This window comes from Strix uralensis, chromosome 2, assembly GCF_047716275.1.
Source record: "Strix uralensis isolate ZFMK-TIS-50842 chromosome 2, bStrUra1, whole genome shotgun sequence".
Classification (NCBI taxonomy): domain Eukaryota; kingdom Metazoa; phylum Chordata; class Aves; order Strigiformes; family Strigidae; genus Strix; species Strix uralensis.
The window spans coordinates 79,241,307-79,261,177 of NC_133973.1; the positions used below are offsets into that span (position 1 = coordinate 79,241,307).

Consider the following 19,871-nt stretch of genomic DNA (forward strand, 5'->3'; position numbering starts at 1 on the left):
CTTGAAAACAGACAGACTGCACACAGTAAGACGTTACTGCGCTAATAGCTCTAATGAAATCCACAGAGCAATTAAGCAGAAAAGATACTACTAAATGAAAAGAGCTACCAGAATCTGGTCCACAATACTTTTATTACCACCTATTTACATAATAAATAGTCACTACCACCTCTACACTCCAAGACGAAAGCCCACTTACCTATCCATATAAAGTAGTAGTATATATACACCTTGAGGAGGAAATATTTTTTTTTTAAATCCTTTTGTCACTTGATTGTCTGTAAATAGTTTGATACAAACTGTTTGATCGAGTGATGGATGTGAATTTTCACTTTGGCAGTCAGGCATAAGGAGGATAATTCTATACATTGCCATCTCCAAGGTATGAAAAACAGCCACTTAAATTATTTGAAAGTAAGAGTCTCAAAACACGAGACTGAGACGGTTTTTTTTGAAAGCTATGCATGACAATGGTTTTATCTGCAAAAATTAAAAATTCAGCTCACATTTTATAGCTTGAAAAAGATTATTTGACTTGCTTCTAATTATCAATCTTCACCTCACATGCTTAACACACTCGGCACACAAACAGCACATTTAAACATCAATAGTGATAGTTAAACATATACATACATACCCTATGGATTTTTATTAATAATGCTCTATACACTGATGTGTGTTTCACTTTTTAGCAGTTTCAAATTCTCAAAAGACACAAAGCTGATTTTACTTAGAAGAGTGTAGCATTTAAAAATAACCAGTTCATGATCTAAAGATGTGTCCACAACCTAGCTGCAGGTCTTCCGCTAGTATTTAGCCAGGGAGCAGGGAAGTTAAATCCACCTCCTCTGAGCAGAGTCAGCTGTGAGGAGCCAGGAGGCGACATCAGGAGTTCTGAGCCCATGTCCTGTACTTCTCCTTGGAAAAGGGGGGTGGGGGTGGGGGGGTGGACAGTTGGTCTAGAAGGGCCTATTTAATGCAATACTTTTAAAACTAGTGTAACTTGTTCTAGGATTAGAAAAAAATCTTGAGACTTTCCCCAAAATCTCAGCACTGAAAGCTTTTCTAGGCAGTAAAATGATCTTTTACCTGATTTCTTCTTTAAAAAATCATCTTTAGTCTTCCTCAGCTCATACACTTAATTTTTCTACCGACATCCTATTTGAATACAAATATCTATGTGCAGTGTTCTTGGCTATTACAGGAGAAATAAGATGATAACATTTTCTTGCTGTTTCACTAACTGTTAGTCTTGGGAAAAAAAATTAAAAATCTTATATACAGTACATATACACGATGCTGCTGTAATGCAACTGATGACAGTCTGTTAATTCAGGTCGCTAATTAGGTGGGATCCTGAAAGGTAGTGAGCACCATCAATGCATATGGCAGTCTAAGAAAGTTGAAGAGGCTTCAGGCACATCACAGGATGAGGCAATGTCCTCAGACCCCTCCCACAATATGACGGTAAAGTTTGCTTCCAATCTAATAAATAATAATAATAATAATTAGTAACTCCCCTATTCTTCCAGAATTTTACAGACGTCTGCCTAAATAATCCTTTTCCTTCTCTCCAGAACATTTAACATAAATCTTCTCCATTCCTTCCTGTGTCTCCTCCTCAGCAAGAAAGTTGATGTGCCTCAGTACAGTGAAATCATTGCTCTAAAAGCCAGCCTGCTCATTAAATTATTCTGCTAGCTGTGTGTTCTCTCATTAAAAATGTATAAAGATCAGATAATTGTAGCACGTATTATTAACCTTGTTTTCCTTGTTTTCATGTATAGGTTCTGTTTTGCTGCCAAGAAAAGGCAGGGGAAATGCTCAGCTGAACTACAATACAAAAAACTCTCCCGACTTGCCTTCAAGAGCACAAGGAATCACGGTGCAGTCAAAAATGCCCATACTTTTTATAACTGGGTAAAAAATTGTAATCTTGTTGAATGCCTCCTACAAGTCTAAGACAGGCAGTCTTGGCTTTAGTTAAAGCGTCTGATAGGGAATTATTTAGATCAGCCAGTCTAATTCACCTAAATCTTCAAATATATCTGCTATAAACTTCACAGATTTCCAGGTTGACTCCTTCTCAAAGCTAGGAAGCACTACCAGATGACAACCCAGCTAAAAATCCAATTAGGGTAACAGCACTTCTGAAACACACTGACCTATTTCTTTTTTTACTTGCGTTATTTTAATATGCGTATACTCACATTCTATTTCTGAAGAGAGCTATTTACATTGGAAATTAATTCCCTTTGAAAACAAGTTACCATAAAATCCACTTATTGCATCCAAACAGAATACATTCACCGGACAAACATTGTTTCCCCGACTCCCCCAAGCAACACATACAGCATGCAGCATACTGCAGCAAACTCTTTAAACATTCAATAAAAGACAACGATCCTCCTACCTTGTTTAGCCCTGTCTATTCGGCACATTCCCAACGTGAACAGGAACATCTGATATAAACAAACAGCCATATCTTTCCCATCACATCACGGTAAGTCATTTTCACATGAAACAATGAGCAGCCTGTAATTTTTTTTTTTTTTTTTTTTTTTTTTTGTGCTCAGAAAGCCTTGTGCCTTAGCTGGGGATTTTTCCTCAGATGATGAAGCAAAGACACAGCCTAAACTCTGTTGCTGAAAGACTGCAGCCCTTCCTTCTCCCAGAGCCCTCCCAGCATATGGCAGCCAATCACAGCGAGCTTCGTCAGCCCTACTGCTCTTAAACTGATCCTAACGGAATGATTGACACAGCAACACAGCACTTCTAATGTGTAAAAACAATGCATCCATACTGATGAACCAGGAATTTCCCTCACGCAGGGAAGGAGTTTTACCGGTGAGGTAAAGCGATATCTCCATGAAATAACATACGCAGCAAAAGCAAACAACTCCCTTCCCCTCCCCTGCAACAGCAGCTACACCATTTCTTGCACAAGGATTTTTGAAGCTTTTGCTAATCATAAATGCTTGCACAACGTTTCCAAAACTGCAGAACTGCAATGATGCTGTTTTGGTTGTAGAGGTGAGCTGTGCACTATAAACCCATCTACCCTTTATTTTAACATGCAGATGAAATGCACTCCAATTCAGGCAGTAATAGTCTCATTTTAATACTGCATAATCTTATGCGCAGTGTTTGTACTTACAGCAATACACGCATAACGTCTTTCCAAATATTTGAGACCAGTTGTTAGGGACTGCAGGTATGGGATGCTTCTCGATGAAAACAATCTCTGTGATGGTGTTTTAACATCCTTGGCAGACAAATCACAGCAGCATCTAAACTGCAGTTTGTATGATTAGCTTACAACTGATGTTTGTTTGTTCCAAGGTACTGGCATAGGGACTATGATACCAGTTGCCATTTTCAAGTCAGACTATGGGCAGCTCGATACTCTTGGTACACAAGGTCTGCTGTCAATCAGTTTTCCCACAAATTTTGCTGAAGTTTTAAAACAAGAGAACAAAGCAGCCAAGGATTATTGAATGTGAGTTGCAATTAAGCAAAATACAAAAAGGAGCTTAAACCGAAAGTCAGTCTTTATCCAGAAAAGGATAAAGATTGCAGTGCAATACTACTTCAGACAGCAGTTCATGCAATTCAAGCCATTACGTAAAAAACATGTAAAAAGTGTTTAAAATTCCACTAAAAGTTTAGAAATATGAATAGACAAGAGGAAAACAAAGCTCTCATTCACTGGCAGCTCTGTCCCAAGGCCCCATTGTTTCCTATGGACTGTTTTGCATATTATAAACGCGGCTTCCCAAAAATCCATTATTCCTCTATCCCGCAAGTAAAAACTATCTTTTGGGCTCTACCATCTCCCATCCCGTTTGTGAAAACTCTCCCCTCCCTGGCATGGCTGAAATGCGCTCCTGCCAGCCAGTCCTCGCTCTCTGCTCAATCACCCCCTCCACTCTGCTCTATTCTGCCCTATATAAAAAAAAACCACCAACACAAAACCAAAAACCAAACCACCAAACAAAACCAAACCCCGCAAAAACCCCAAAAGCTGATTCTGGTGGGTCTCAAGAGACCCCGGGGACAGGAGTGGTAACTCCACCCATTATTAATATGCCCTGGTGCATGTGGTATTTTCCACATTCTTTTGACTTTGCCGAACTCAAGCTGCCTGTGTTAAAAATTTTCCATGCTGGACATCTGCTGCAGGATTTATTTACTTTTCTGCCAAAACACAGTTTGCCCATTTCTGAGATAGCTGAGACAAAAACATGTTGCTCTGCCACCCTTGTAACTCACCCACTGGGGAACTCTGGCTCTCCTGCCCATGTTGGGGCAGTCTTGAAATCTGGCAGTGCCGATCCCTTACTTTTTCAGCTGTTTTTTTGTTAAATCAAGGATACATTTTTTTCTATACTTATGATAATATTTTCCTATTTGACAAAGCCTTAAAACCTGCTAGAATTCAGCTGACACACATCATCTTTTTATTTTTTTTTCTGATCCCTACAGTGCAAACCTCAGAAAATGTTCTGCAGTAACCGTCCACCTCCTCCTCCAGCCGTCCATCCGTCCGTATGCGGCTGGAAAGGCACCAGCCCCACAGTGCGACTGAGCATGTAATGGGCTCAAGTTACAGGAGATTAGCAGGATTTCCCCTGTAACTGCTGCTCCCATCTGCCAGAGACCAGACATTGGAGCTGACAGCAGGAAGACAACCTCGCCTGTTGCTTTCATGACCCTTAGGCTGGTGCCCCACGAACATGCAGGAGACAGGCCCTTGAGAGCACACTGCAGAGGGGCTGTGAGAAAGGTCAGGTGGACCAAAATGTGTCATGAAGCTGGGCAGAAGAGGAAAAGACAGTGATGAGAGGGAAAGGGAGGAAGAGATGCAAGAGCCAGAGTCTGGAAATCCCGGGTCCAGTCAAGCAGAAAGTTTCAACAAGGAAGAAGATGGTGCCCAAGCCAGGTGAGAGCTGCAGAGAGCAAGTGGCACAGTCCACAGACCACCAGTCAACAGGAGCCAGCCACCCTCCCCATGGACCGCATGCACGTTCATAAGGCAACATGTGCCAAGAGCTTTTGTGATCCATTAGCTTGCTTCTAAAGAGGAAGGAAATTTGCAAGTTACCTCAAAAAAACCCCACAAACCCAAGACGAGTCACTACCACAACCCCCTGACAGGCGAGGGTTCAGCACTGTCTGCACACCCCTATTTCAGTGCCACCGCTTCACAGCACATACGCCAGCCAGTCTTCAACCACTGCGGAGCTTCAAGTGCAGTCAAACAGGGTTGAGGCACTCTGAGGTATCATTCCTAGGACTCTCAAATCACTAACACAAAACTAGCAGCCACGTGCCCACCCAGCTCCTCGCGTGGGTTATTACGCTTTGGTTCCTCCCTTGCCAAAGGATCAAAGCTGATCAACTCAGAGCATGCTGAGAACAAATCACATTTGTGAACCATTTGGCTAGGCCCCCATCAAAAAGCTCAAGAGAAAATGTATGATCTTTCTCAAAAATGACGCTTTGAGTAGTGTGCAGCAAATAATGCATGAGTTCATGCACTGAAGAAAAAGAGATTTTTAAAAACACCTGCTTGGTACATTGAGGAGTGAGGAGTTCCAAAGTGACTGATCTTAAATTGAGATATGCACACATGCCCATTTGTTTTTCACATCAGTTACAAAGAAAAAGGCCAGGATTTCAATTTTCAGGACGATTTATACAATCATATTATATATTTAATTGCAAAATGACATCAGCTTAGAGATGCTGAGAAATTCAGATGTCAAACCCAACAAAGAATAACAAATAAAGTTAAATTCCCAACTCAGAAAATGCCATCTGCTCTGCTTGACATGCTCCTATAATTAATGAATCAAGGGGAAACTGCTGCTAAAGGTGACCGTTACACACAATTTTCTGAAGGGTGTAGATATAACTTTTGGAGAAAAGTGGACTATTTTGGAAGTAATTAAGAGGAGGAAAACTGGAACATGCAGAACCCTCACAGCTGTTTTTCCTTCTTTACTCTTGAATCATAGCAATTAGGTCTAATCCCAGAAACAACAAAACTTCTCAATTTAAAGGGAGTTTTGCAAGAAGCGTGGAATGTATATAACACTAATGTTGAAAACATCAAGCAATTTATGTGACATTCAGTACAGCAGAAAGATGATTTTGAGCCTTGTATGGAAGACCTATGGCAATATTGACATTTTGGTAAGTTCAGCAATGGCAAGAACAACTTCAAAACTATTTCCTGTGTCAGTAATAGACTCTTCCCTTAGTAACTTCCCACAACTGCTACAATCAGCAAAATTCAACTTTGGTAGCTATGGTCTGAATGACAGCATGAAGAAAAGTCAAGGCAGCTGCCAAGATTTTAAAACTAGGCACCTAGACCTATTCAGGCATAACACCACTGATGCCAGCCTTTGCAAAATACCTCTCTCTCTCTCGGGGCTGAAGTGATGGTAGAAATCGTATGTTACAAAAATAAAGAGTAATGCCAAAATTCAAGTTACTAACTGGAAATAGGTATGCTATTCTGAAGAGGCACTGCTAGGTCTAATTTTGGTATTAAAAACATGCTTATCAGAAGATCTTTAATTTCAGAATTTCAATTGTTTTAACTTCCTAGCACCCAGATATCCCAACATCTCCCTAACCTAAGAAAACTGGAGATTGATTGTGGACAGACATGAAAACAGACTATTCTATTTTCATCATAAATGCTGAGAGAAATATGAAATGAAAACACACCACAGAAGCAAGCATATATTCAAGTCACACGTTAGGATTCAATCTTACCAAAATTAAGGTGGCTTCTGGAGGCCTTCCAAATCCCCTCTCTCCTTCCGCTGGTTGCACAAGAAATTTAAGCCATGTCTAAACTGTGAGATCCAAACACATGGGTTCAGGCACGCATCCAGTCTACATCCTGACTTTATTTTGGGATGACACCAATTCCCCATCAGGATGAAAACTGAGTACACGTGCACCCTTCCTTCAGAGGGTGGTTCCAGTTGGGAAGGGTGATGAAGGCACCAGCCAGAGGAGAGCTCCAGTACGCTCCAACCAGGCTTTGTAGGTGAACGTTTGAGGCACATATCCTGGGTGCCATGGAGAGCTGAGCTGCCTCTGGATTGTAGCCTTATGCACTTAGCTTGAAATATATTTGACCAAATATAAACAACCACATCTCACTGAGTCACTCTACTCCCCCTCTCTCTTTATAGTCACTGAAGAGAAATAGGCATTTGTGGGCTGTGATTCATCCTATCCCAAAGCAGCTATTCTAAGAGATTCCATCATATCCTAAAATCATCTGTGTTTCTCTGTTGGTTACCTGAGATGGTCACCCTTAGGCTCATTCTATCACGTCCTTCATTAAACATATAAGAGGTGAAATCTTACTACAGAAGAAGCTTTATTAGGAACATAAATATTTAGACACCTAAGTTACATGCACTGGATAGCACTTTTGATTTTCAAATTCATTTAAAATAACTAAAAACATTAACATATAGCTAAAGAACACCTGTATTTTGACAATGTACAGTTACAGCTTTGGTGTAAATCCTCAGCTTGCCATAAGCATGTTCCAGCTATGTTGCTATATAAGCTACATAAGCTTGTTCTCTAAGCTATGCTGAACATGTTCCAGGGTTTTTTTCCCCTGACTGAACATCAATCCTTGCACTCACTCATGCTTCCTTCCTCTGAACAACTGATTGACACCAAATTAACCCAAGAGGAGTTGGTACTTGGATCCTCCTCTTGATTTTCTTTTTGGTTTTGGAGGGGGGGCATTTGGGTGGAAGGGGTGGGGGGAAGGTTGGTAAAACAACCAATATCTTGCTGACTGTCTATATAAGCTAGGTAATATAAACTGGCAAAATAATAAGCTAGGTAAAATAAATTGGCAAACCACCTATATGTCCTTACTCTCAGAGTACAGACTTATGCAGAAGCTTTTTCAGGAAAGCGATGCTATTTTTCTTTATGACAGCTGAAAAAAAGCTATTTGCAATTTGCTGATATGAAATACCAAATCACAGAAGTATTAAAACGTTAACATTTAAATTTTAGCCATTCAAACCCAGACATCTAGTGCCTCCTTAGATGCCCTAGGGAATTCCTGGTGGCCTCCAGTGGCCACTACTGTAAAGACTGGGTTACTGGTATGTCCTGGCTTTTTTTTATCTGCCAGCCCCGTGCAGATGTCCCAGATATAACACAGTCTAGTGTCATTTTAGATGCCATATATTTAGGTACCTGTATCCATCCAAAAATGTAAACCATTTCCTCAATACATATCAGAGTAGATCTTCCCAACTCTTCTAGGAGAATGTAAAAGGGTTACATACAAAACAGTAACCCTTTATCTTCAACTGCTGAACCCTACCCAGAACAGATGTTTTATGAATCACAAGGAATCATAGGGTAAAAGCACAAGCACTATTTAAGCCAGCAATATATATCATAAACTCAAGATAAATCCTCTTTACTAACCGACTTCATGTCCCCCTATTTTGTACAGCATCTTCCACAACCAGTGAATTATCTGATGGAAGTCTCCCAAGTCTCTCACTCCAGCTGAAATAAACACCAAATGCTTAAACCTTCATAAAAATGTATTTTGAATCCATGTGGTTATGAAGAATACTTTCCAAATGTGTCAAATTAAAAAGAAAGCAAGTGTTGTACCCTTTAGTCTTTAATACCCAGTCAGAAACAATGCGAAAGTGTAAACCACCACTACTCACTAATGCCTAAATCATCCTTAGTGAGACCCCCGTACATTGGGAAGTTCTTCCATTGCTGATAAAAACATTCTCCTTCCTCCTCAGATCCCTCCATGACTAATTTCCTCCATAGCTATTGTTCTGGCCTCAGATTTGGAGTAGCTCCTATTCAAACCCACAACAGGAGGAAACCGTTTGATAAATCACCTTGTCAGAGAACCTACTAACTTCCGCCACAAAGTTACATGGGCATAGGAAAACCCTCTTGTGTTTCAGGGAGCATAGACGGAGGATGCATACACTAAGATTCTGCCCCTTATCCTGAGAATTGGCTGGCTTCCCGTAACAGCCAACCTACTGGGAAGACACAGGAGCAAGTTTTGTCCTCTAAAAAGTTCCCAAATTACCAAAATTAATACTTCACATAACTGCATGAGAGAAGTATTCCAATTACATTTTCCACAGGTAAAACAAATATTTTTTTTGTCTTCTATGAAGCATTAGTTATCAGCCTCTAATGAAACCCAGATCCTGCATATAATTCAAGCAATGGCTGCAAATAATAAATCTTCCAAACAGTGATGTAATGAGGACTCTCTAATTATTCTTTAAATCCTAAAGCTCTATTTTATTACTCCATTATAAACCCAAAGGGAAAAAGATGACACTGAAACTAAGCTACATTTTGAATTTTCCCATCTTCAATTAGCACAAAAATAATTCCATTCACTCTAATTCATTAAAATTATCCTACTCTTTTTGCACACTACTGCAAAACAGGTGTAAAACATCCCATTGCTATTTAACAGGTGATGCTAGATCTCATTTCCCTACAAGCTGCCGCTCAACAGCCTGAGTCTGTAGGGTAGTTGCTCAGGGGCATGCAGCAAAATCAGCAAGCAATCTCCACTGTAAGCAGAGAAAATAGGCTCCAGGAAACTTCACAGAAAATGAGAGCCAATTGGATAATATTTGTTTTTTAAAATCAGTAAGAGTAGGATTCAATCCCTCACCTTTTACAGCAATTAATAACCTGCACATGTAAGAGCAGAGGACTCCATATAATTAACAAAGCATTACTTTGGCAAGGAGGGAAGGCCTGGAGTATGTAAGTACAGGGTTTTATTTCTTTCTGTGAAGTATGGATGACAGGTAGGAGAAAGCTATGCCAAGTGAACTGCTGGCAAGCAACTAGTCTTTTGGTTAGCAGGCAGCTCTGTTTTGTGAAGTCTCTGAATTTGTGTTCACATAGACAAGCTTTTCTTTAAACATCAGACTTACATGCATTCAGTCATGAGTTTTGCACCAAATTTCCATTTTCACCTCAAAAGAGGTTGTTTTGTTTCAGCTTGCTCTCTGATTGCTGTGAAGTGCCAGGAATACTTTTATTTGTATAATGTTTTTAAACATTACATGTAGATCTTTGCCTAATTACTTTGCCACATAATACTATATATATATGATCATGAACTTTCGTTTTTCCCAATGTCATGTTACAGAAACCAAATAAAGAGCTGTATACACACAAAGCAAGAAGAATTGTTTTCAGCCAGGAAAAATAAGCAAACAAGTAAGAGCATATGAAGGGCAAGAAACAAGGTCCTCTAGCAGAAGCACTAGGTGTGGAATAAAATGGCATCCAAAAGCCTGATCTTGGATGACAGCATGTTTCAAGCAGCGCACGTCAAGATTTAATCCTGTCACCTCAAAAATGAAGTAAATTACAGAAAGAATCAAAATGCACACAGGACTTCATTCACCAGAAGTCCAAAGGTAGAACAGAGAGTTTATTTGTAGGGAAAAGTCTGCAAGGGGATAGCATGCAGTATTCTAACATGGTGTACTTCACCTCTTCAGCATTTTTCTCTGACTCTCCTCTCTCTCAGGAAAAAAAAAAAGTGCTATAAAATTGACAAAGCCATTCATTTGGCTACTCCCCCTCATACCAACTCTAATAACGATAACATATGAGCACTAATACATATTAGGAGAGCCAAAATAAGATTAGAAGGCATCCTGTCTGCTACCTTTAGCTTATTTAAAGGTAGTACCAGGCAAATGGGACTGCAAAGGAAAAGTGCAGGATGAAGTTTACACAGATCTTTTGCTGGGGGTATATAGACTTATGAATTTAAGATCATAAGGCCAATTTCATTGCAGTCCACCTGTCCTCTTGGGGATTGTAATGCCACCTCGTCCCCTGAAGCCATCTTTGACACAAGGAGGGGTTTGCCTGTTTAGGCAGTATTAACCATCAAAGAGCTCTGCCCCTTCCCTCTAGGCCAGGTGAGAGAAAAAGAAACCTGTTGACAAAAATAACCTGCAGGTCCTCAGGTCATAAATACAGGCCAATAATACTGATCTCAGTATTGATCACTGAAGCATTATTGTATGAACTACAAGAGTTGTATTGAGGACATGAAATTAAGTTTACCACTGAGCATCCCACAGTAGCTGGTCAGCTCAGTTCAAAGTTGCCCCAAAAAATTCTTCATTTTGGGGGGATCTGAGCCAGTCTCCTAGAAACTTTGGTTGGAAGAAACCTCTGGAGGTTACCTAGTCCAGTCCCTGACTCAAATCAAGACTCTCACCAAGAGCAGATCAGGCCAGCTGTGGCTTTGCCTTGACAAGTCCTGAAAAGCCCTAAGGACAGATATTAGCTTCTTCGGATGACCTACAATAGTGCTGCACTACCCTCTTAGTAACAAGGTTTTCCCAACATCCAACCTAAAACTCCAAAGCAACAATTTGTTGTCATTGTCCCTTGATGCCATTTGGCACTACTAAGTAGAGTTTGGCCCTCTTATCTTCATAACCATCCTCTAGTAGCTGTAAACAACTATAAACAGCTACTGGATTGTCCCTTAACCTCCTTTTCATCCAACTAAAGCAGTCCAGCTCCCTTAGACTAGACCCCTACTAGACAGCTACTATTAATAATAGTAGCTCTTCACTGCATCTAGACACAGCAACAGGACTTCATCTGAGCTGTAAGTATAGCCTTTGACAAAAGCAGTGACCATGTGCTAGTTCCCAATGGATGAACTAGCTTTATCTCTTCCCTTTACTGTTGGCAGCATATACAAGGGAATATCACTCACATGTTTTGCATGTGCATTCAAAGATTCTTCTTTGAACTACTGACAGAAGGGATAGGTTAAAAGCTCTGGATCCTGTACAGAAACGTCCACAAAATTTCAGACCTTACTATTTCAGTCCTCTTGCATATCTTGCATATCAAATGCATTTCCATTTTACAAAGAAATCTACGACCAAGCCATCTAACAGCAAAAACTGAAGTCACCAGTGCTTACTTTCTGGAAAGAGTTCTTTACAGGTCCTTCAAAAACCAAAATCTGAGGCAGATATTTCCAATTACGGCCATCTCCAAAGGTATCTTTTTGATACAATGTAACTTCAAGTGCATTGGCAGCCCCAAAAAAACCCCCAACCTTTAAGGATATCCCATTCATTCTGCTCCATTTTTCAATCTATTATGCAGAAAGCAAAAAATAACTACGAACCCACTGGCAAAATTGTGCTGAAGTAAGCAAAGTAGAACTACAACAGTTTCAATCGTTCCTTCTCTTTAGAAAACTCACCTCAATCCTAAAAGCCTTCTACACAAATCGACTTTTTCCCTCTTTCCAGTTTGTTTCCAGCAGCAGGCTCCACCAGGGACCCAGCAGCAGCAGGGACCAGATCTAGCAGGTTTGGTACTGCTGGTTGCACATAAGAAAGAGTGCCTCAATCATCTTTGAAATTTGTAAAGAAGAATGAGGTAAGCTTTCTAGAAAGCAAGAACAATGCTGTAATAATCCTCCTGTCAGCCGCAGGGCCATCACCACAATTCAGATGACCAAACCGCTCTGCTGCTTCATGAGGGAGGAGTACTGAGCTCCACCCAGATCTGGCCTCCAGTTAATGCCACACTATTAGTCAAGCTCTTTATAGCTCAGAAAGTGTATTGATTTTTCTTCCCTCTTCCTCTAATTCACAACAGCGAAGACAGGTTACTTCAAGAAAATGACTGACTGAAGCCACCAACAACACCTCCTTCTGATGGAATGTGCCTTAATCTTACCATTATGGCTATTATGCCCTCACCCTTCCTGTCCACACTCACCGCTGCTCCCACAGGATGCATATCCAAGTCTAACCGTTCCCAGGATTCAACAGCTTGCACCTCCAGAAAGAATCACAGGGTGTCCTTGCCTCTCCTGTGGCACCCAGCAATCTGAAATGCACAGCCTACTTCATCTGCCATGGTATAAACTGGAATTGGCTGTTCAAGGAATTAGGAAAAGAACCAGAGAAATCAGATACCTTCTAATAGCTGTAAGTAGCAGGAGAAATATGCTCCACCACAAACAGGAAGCAAAGAACATAAAGCATTATGAAATTAAGTGAATGAATTGAGTAACATTAAGACCTACCTCTAACTGCCAACAGGCAATACACAATCCCAAGAGTGAAATACCTGATATGAATTGCATCACCCAAAGCTGTCTAGATGAGATCTAAATCCCTGCCTTACCCCCCCCCCCCTCCCCTTACTATAGGGAGTCAAAGACTCAGGCACAAGGAGATGGCAGGAAGCACTTCGTTCACCTGTTCTGCAAACGTGAAATCTAAGGCGCTCTAGTAAGGCATCTTTACTAGATTTCATTAATCTGAAAAGCTAAAGCTAACATTTATTCACTTAAAGACAATAAACAAACAGCTCTAGGAACACTAAGAACTAATATTTTGTAATGGAAGGTAGCAAAATGTCCCAGAATGATAAATCTCAGGAATTTCAACAAATATATTGACAAGGCTGAACATGCTGAAGTCTGCAAGATTCATCTTTTCATCTTTTGTATGAAAAGACAGTTTTCCTCATAGTCCCCTTGGCACCTTCACAGGTCACCTCTGGTCCAGTCTGCAGAGTTGGTCATATTTTTGACCTGACACTTGATAGAGAAGTTGAACATTAAGGACATCACAACACTGCTGCTGTTATGGAAAGAGCATCACCTCATTCAAGCAAGTGAAAGAATGTCCAGTTTTCCAGGAACTAGAGAAAGCCTCAGTAGAGCAAAGACCGAGAAACTCCAAAATCTTTTACAGCTCACAGAAAGCCAGCAGGGCAAGGGCCTGAGGGCTCAGAGAACCACATGCTAGCGATGATCAAAAATACAGTCAACCACTGCTCCAGTAACACACCCCAAAATCACCCTGATGTTTTCAAAATCTTACCATATACACAAATAGGACAGAAATTCCAGATTTGGGAATAGTAAATAAAGGCTGAAATAACTAATGCATCAAACCCTATGCTAAGGCCTTCAATGCTCTGTGCCTATGACATCCATATAGACACACTGCACTGCAAGGAATCGCTCTACTTGTGAAAACCTTGCGTGCACTTGGAAAGCCCTCTCAGGTAACAAAAATGCACTTCACCCATACGCACCAACTGCCAGCTTACACAACTGAAGTCAAGCACATTTAGATACCCCTGTACCTTAAAACAGTTTTCTTTTTCTCTGAGACCTGTGAATTCAACCCATACTCCTTCCAGTCTTAAATCATTAACAAAATACTCAGAAGTTTCCTTCCCCCTTGAAAATGCAATAGTCCTACCATTGCTGAAGAAACTCGCCATGGATATACTCTCTTGGGCAACCACTGGCTAGTGCCAAATCTCCCGTTCCTGAAAAAGGTCAGCAACAAAGCCAACTATCGGCTCACTTAAATGAACATAACACTATACACCAGGGACAGAGAACATGGACCTTCTTATACTTCAAATTATCTCCTGTCAGAGGAGGTGTGGGCTCATATATATTCAACCTCCCAGACCTCCTTTTGGATACCAACAGGCATGAAATATTTGTCTCCCACCAGTGGGGTAGGGACACCTCACAAGGGCCCACAAAAATATGAACAACAATGTGGGTCCTTCCCGGATAAATTAGGAGCAATGGGGAAACAAGCAGCAGTACAATCTAGCAGCAGTGAGAAGCTGCTTCATGACTCGATCCTTCCCCTGTAGAGACCTACAAAGCTCAATTCCCTCTATGCTACATTCTAACATCAGTGTTAAACCACCAGGTGAACCAGCCAGAAAGAGTTTCAAATTCTCTCAATGTGGAGGCACAACAGACCTATTTATCCTTCAGCACAAACAGTTGCAGAACCATCAAAACAAGGAGGAGTAGCTGAAGTTAAACCTAAACATGGAATTTGGTGGTAAGCAGAGGAAAACACTGTCACAGACAGACCTTGGTTTTGTGGCTTTAAGATACATGATCCCAACTGGTCATAGGTCAGAAGTATTTCTGGACTTTACACTGACATTATACTTTCGCACTGAAACATTACTCAGTGACAGTGTTGCTGTCTCAGCTCTATATAGGCAGAGTGACTTGCATCTCCAGCACGCCGTGGGCAGCTCAAGAAGCCTTCTAGTCTAGAAAATTTGATTACTCCAGAACGTGTTATGTCTTTCCCCAGTAACACAGCTGCGTACCATCATTCTCCCATCTTTCAGGCTGCATCCCCACAGTGCTCAAACACCTACCCACAATCTTACAGCTCCCTGTGGTCCCAGCCAGCAAAAGGGCTACCTTGGGCTCCACAAAGTAACAGCCCCTGACAGTCATCATTGTCATCAGTCACCCAATGTGAGCCAAAAATGTTGGTGTGCAGCTGCAAATCAAGATAAACTGTTGAGTTATTCAACACTTCAAGCTCTTTGGGTAAGTCTACTCTTCCTTCATGCCTGTAGTTGATTGAGCCATACTGACTACATTTTTATTCCAAATTTAGTTGAGTGTTTCGATACTGTGTTTCTCTGAAGCCATAAGCAAATTGACTGTGTCAAACCCAGTTATCACAAATAATCCAACCACAATGATCAAGACAGCAAAAAGCACAGGGGAAATATCAGCAGTAGAAAAGAAAGAGATTGTTTTTGTTTTTAAAGGTTTATTCACCAGAAATGAGTGACTTGAAACTGAAAAGTATTTCTGATCAACACTCTTTCCTGACTTTCACTTCAATGACATTTTAATGAACACTTTCTAACAAGCTCTACTTACGTAAAGTTGCAAATGAACGTGGGAGAATATTGAAGAAAGGTAATGGGGGGGGAAAAAAAAAAGAAAATTCCATCAGGCATTTTATTTCTTGGATGCCTCTGAGAAAACGAATAATAATTCATCTGGGGAAAAGTGATCCAGCAAAGATTCGATTGGTAAAAGACATCTGGAAAGGAGTAATAAGTAGACAGAGAGTCTGAATTATGATAGAGGGACATGAAGAAAAATACAGTGAGATCTGGAAGCCAATTAGGTTACTTAGTAATTCTGCAAAGATGAAGGTAGCATGTTCACATCTGTCCTGAGTACTTCAGCCCCAGAGAGCTAACAATAAACTGCCAGAAGAAAATTTATAGAAGAGCAGTAAATGTGATTGTAGGACTGGCTGGAGCCATGTGAAGTGAGATTTCTACCCTGATAACTGACAGTATGAAAATACCCTCTTTGATAACAGGTTTAATATGGTTCATGGTTCATTATTTCTGTTTTTATTGACAGGTTGGACCAAATTCTGAAACCTTCCAGTAGAACCACAATAAAACCTATGAGGGCCTATTAAAAGTGGAAAAAAAAAGGCAACATAAACAAGCAGACTGTTCATTCACCTAGCATGGCAGGAGTTTCAGTGAGAACATGCCAAACCTAAATAAATTAGGTTCTATAATTTTACTCGGCAGCGTAAGGAGTAAAATAATCACACAGTGCTGCTGAGATTCCAAGAGCTACCCAGAGGATGAGAAAACATCTAACACCATCAGGCAGCAATGGGAATACCAATTTAATACACTTTTTCTTCTTCCTGCCATAAATTGGTAACAGAACTTTTTCCAGCGTCTTGTAACCAAGCTTTTAATCCAAGAAAAAGCAAGACCAAGAAGTTCCCAAAATGGCAGTCATATGCCACTGGTGGCAGGACTCGCATATCACTTTTGCTATGTTAGGTATACCACAGTTTAAAAATCCCTAGGTTAGTAGAAAAAGTAGTCTATTTAGTACTGCACACTACAGTTCTACAGACTCTGCAACCAGCAGAGAAACTACAGAGCAGCTGTAGTAGAAGAGATGAAAATTTCACCCACCAAGTGTTAGCAGCAAGTAGACTTTATTTTTAATCTTCTTATGACAACTGTTATTCTGTAAAAGCCAAATTTAAGAAAATGATGCTCAAATGAAGATTTCGGCATCACAATCCCAAACATACCACCGCCAAAGATATGAGATTTTGGCAGGTTTACTCATGTCTAAAAACAGGCCATCTCTTCAGAGAGAGGGCCGTAAATGATAAAGGAGATAAGTTTCAGAAAGTATGTTGAGGTGACACATGTCATGCCACCCACCCATTCCACCTGCACAATGCAGAAGTACCACTCCTGTGGTGACAGCAGGGATACCAAAACAAAACTGCCCATCTCTTCAGCTACAGGAAAACATCACTGTATAGCCACCGTCCTGCAAGTTACCTTGGACGGACAGACCGACCCCTACACTAGTGCAAATCACCACCACAGCCCACTGATATTCCAAATGTCACTCACACGTAGATGAGCCATAGCGTACACCAGCAACCATGGCAAGTGCCAAAGACCACCGTGCCCCAGCTCGAAGCTCCAGCCTGTGTCAGAAGTTTTGTTGCTACGATCTCCAACAAGCAACACCAGCTGGCACCCCACCACCACCTTATCACAGGAGAGAGGAACCGCAGGGCTCCACCCGGGGTTCATATACCCTCTAAAAGCATACGAGGTTAACAATACACAAAAGGGCCTTGTCCGTAGTGGGAAGAATTACATGCCGTCCAGCAGCGGTATCAGCTGTACTGACTGTATGCAAATAGCGTTAATGCCAAACACAAGTTACAAATTGGCATCACTGATGCTGAACCATTTTTTTTTTTATTTTACTGAACATCCCCAAAAACTGTATGAAAGATGCTTTCCACTAGTCCTTGACAGTAACTTCAGAGCATTTCCTGGAAGAGTTTAAATATGTATTTGTCCCTAAAGCCTACCACAGGCACCTTTTTAATTTGCGCAGTGTGGTATGTGCACTCACAAAGGGAAAACGGAGGACAGATGGCTAAATCTATGCATATTTACCAAGGTATGAATACCATGTTAAAATCATAAGCACTAGGCCAAGTCACATGTTTAAAATTAATTACACTTCCGCTACTACCTACAAGTCCACACTGCTTTAAAAATCTACAAGTCTGAACAAGATACGTCAGTGTGACATGATCGCTTAAGTATATTAATCCCACATGGATACCCTCTGCAGCTGAATTAAAGGCACACAAGTTGTTCCATGCTACTGTTCAAATACGTATTCAGCAACATTACTGCTGTCTGCTCCCCTCCCAGCAGAAATGCAAATGAGCCTAAAAGAAACAGAAAAAACATCTGGAAAGAGAAGCCTACAAGCAGCGTTCTCAGAGCTCCACAAAAATGTGTATATATTCCATGTATACATAGGTAAGCGTTACATATATGTACATACAAGGAATAAATATATGGTGTTTCCGCACAAAACTAGTAGCAAGAACAACACTTAATTTGTGACAGCTTTTCCCTGCTGTCACACTCACCTTCACGGGTGGCAGTTCCCCCCCCAACCTGCCCAGCGTTGCTGACCACAGCGATCCCCCGGCCACAGCGCTGAAGTGGGGTCGTGGGGAGGGGAGAGATTTGGAGGAAGCCGCTGGGGCGGCCACGGCCCCACGCAGCTCTTTTCCTTTCCCTTCCAGAAGTAACAAAAACTTATGCCTCCCGCTCGCTGCTGCTCCCCGCAAGCACGCCGTGCCAAATGCTGACTTAACAAAACCATAAATCACCGCTGAACCAGATGCAGCGGGCAGGCAGCAGCGCCCGCCGCCTCCCGCCCCGTCGGCTCCCCCACAAAACCGAAGGGGACACGAGTGGCGGGGGGAGGCGGGGGGAGGCGGGGGGCACCCGGACAAGTGCCTGCCGGGCTCGGGGCGCCTTCCCGCGTCCCCGGCGAGGCGGCAGCAGGCGGAGAGGCCGCGGCGGGCTCGGGGGCGGCCGCCGCCCGCCCAGGTGTGGCGGGACGGGCAGCGGCTGGGCCGGGCGCGGCCCGGCGGCCGCTCCCCGCGCAGGGAGGCGCAGCGGGCCGGGGCCGCCGCCAGGCTCCCCCGGGGGCCGCCGGCACCGCCGCCGCGACTCCTCCCCGGGGCGGCGGAGAAACGAAACTCCCGCCGCCGCGCACCCGCAACGTCCCCGCGCGGCCCGGCCCGGCGGCGGGTGGGGGACACGGACGGACGGACGGACGGACACGGGGACATCGCGGGACCCGCTGTCCCCCCCGCCGTGGCCCCGCCGACGCGGGGCGGAGGCGGTTGCCTTACCTCGGAGCGGGGCGCGGAGGTGGCGGCGGCGGGGAGGGGGTGGTGCTGGGGGGGGGGGAGAACGGGACACCCGCTTCTCCCACCCGAGCGGAGGCGGCTCCGCGCAGCAGCTTGTCACCTCTCCCGCCGCGACGGCGGCGGCTGCTCGCGTAGGGGCGGTGCGGCCCCTCCCTGCCGGGGCCGAGCGCCGCGCCGCGCCGCCCCGGGGCCGGGCCGGGTCGGGCCCGCCCGCCGCAGCCCGCACCGCACCGCCCCTCGCCCTGTCCCGCCGGGGCCGGGGTGCAGCCGGGGGTGCGGGCGGCCCCGCCGTGTTGTGTGAGTGGCCAAAATACTGGGTTTGAGGCGTGTTGTTCTGCGTCCTTTTTATTGCTGGAGCTGTGGAGTGTTACCTGTTACTGTCGGCGATTTTCTGGAGGAAACAAACGCGCGGTTAGGCTCCCAGAGCAATTCTTCCCAGATTTTGACCCGAATTCGTGAGCAGTTTCTGTTCCCCTTAAGTGACGTTCCCAGGCGAAAAAGCGCTCCCCCCTCGCCTGCGGCGGCCCGCGCAGGCCCGTGGTAGCCCTCGGGCCCCGGCCTCCTGCAGGCAGCTCTCCCTGGAGCGAGGGTTGGCACCTTGCCCTAAAAACCGCGGAATATCCCCAGCCAGAGAGAGAGGGGGGAGCTGCAGTGGTTCCCGCTTTGCCTCCAGCCCCT

The 19,871-nt window shown here is 43.2% G+C and overlaps 1 protein-coding gene across 7 annotated transcripts in view; it reads right to left on the reverse strand.

Moving 5' to 3' along the window:
- MBNL2 (muscleblind like splicing regulator 2) overlaps nt 1–19,306 on the reverse strand; it is a 112,593-nt gene extending 93,287 nt beyond the window's left edge. Inside the window, exon 1 of one of the 7 annotated variants that reach the window (XM_074859400.1) lies at nt 19,176–19,306. The gene's annotated coding sequence lies outside the window, so the exon portion shown is untranslated. Of the gene's footprint in view, nt 1–2,413; nt 3,071–19,175 lie in introns of those variants that run through there. The other 6 variants (XM_074859399.1, XM_074859403.1, XM_074859402.1 and 3 more) reach the window with 6 other exon arrangements.
- Nucleotides 19,307–19,871: the final 565 nt, after the last annotated feature.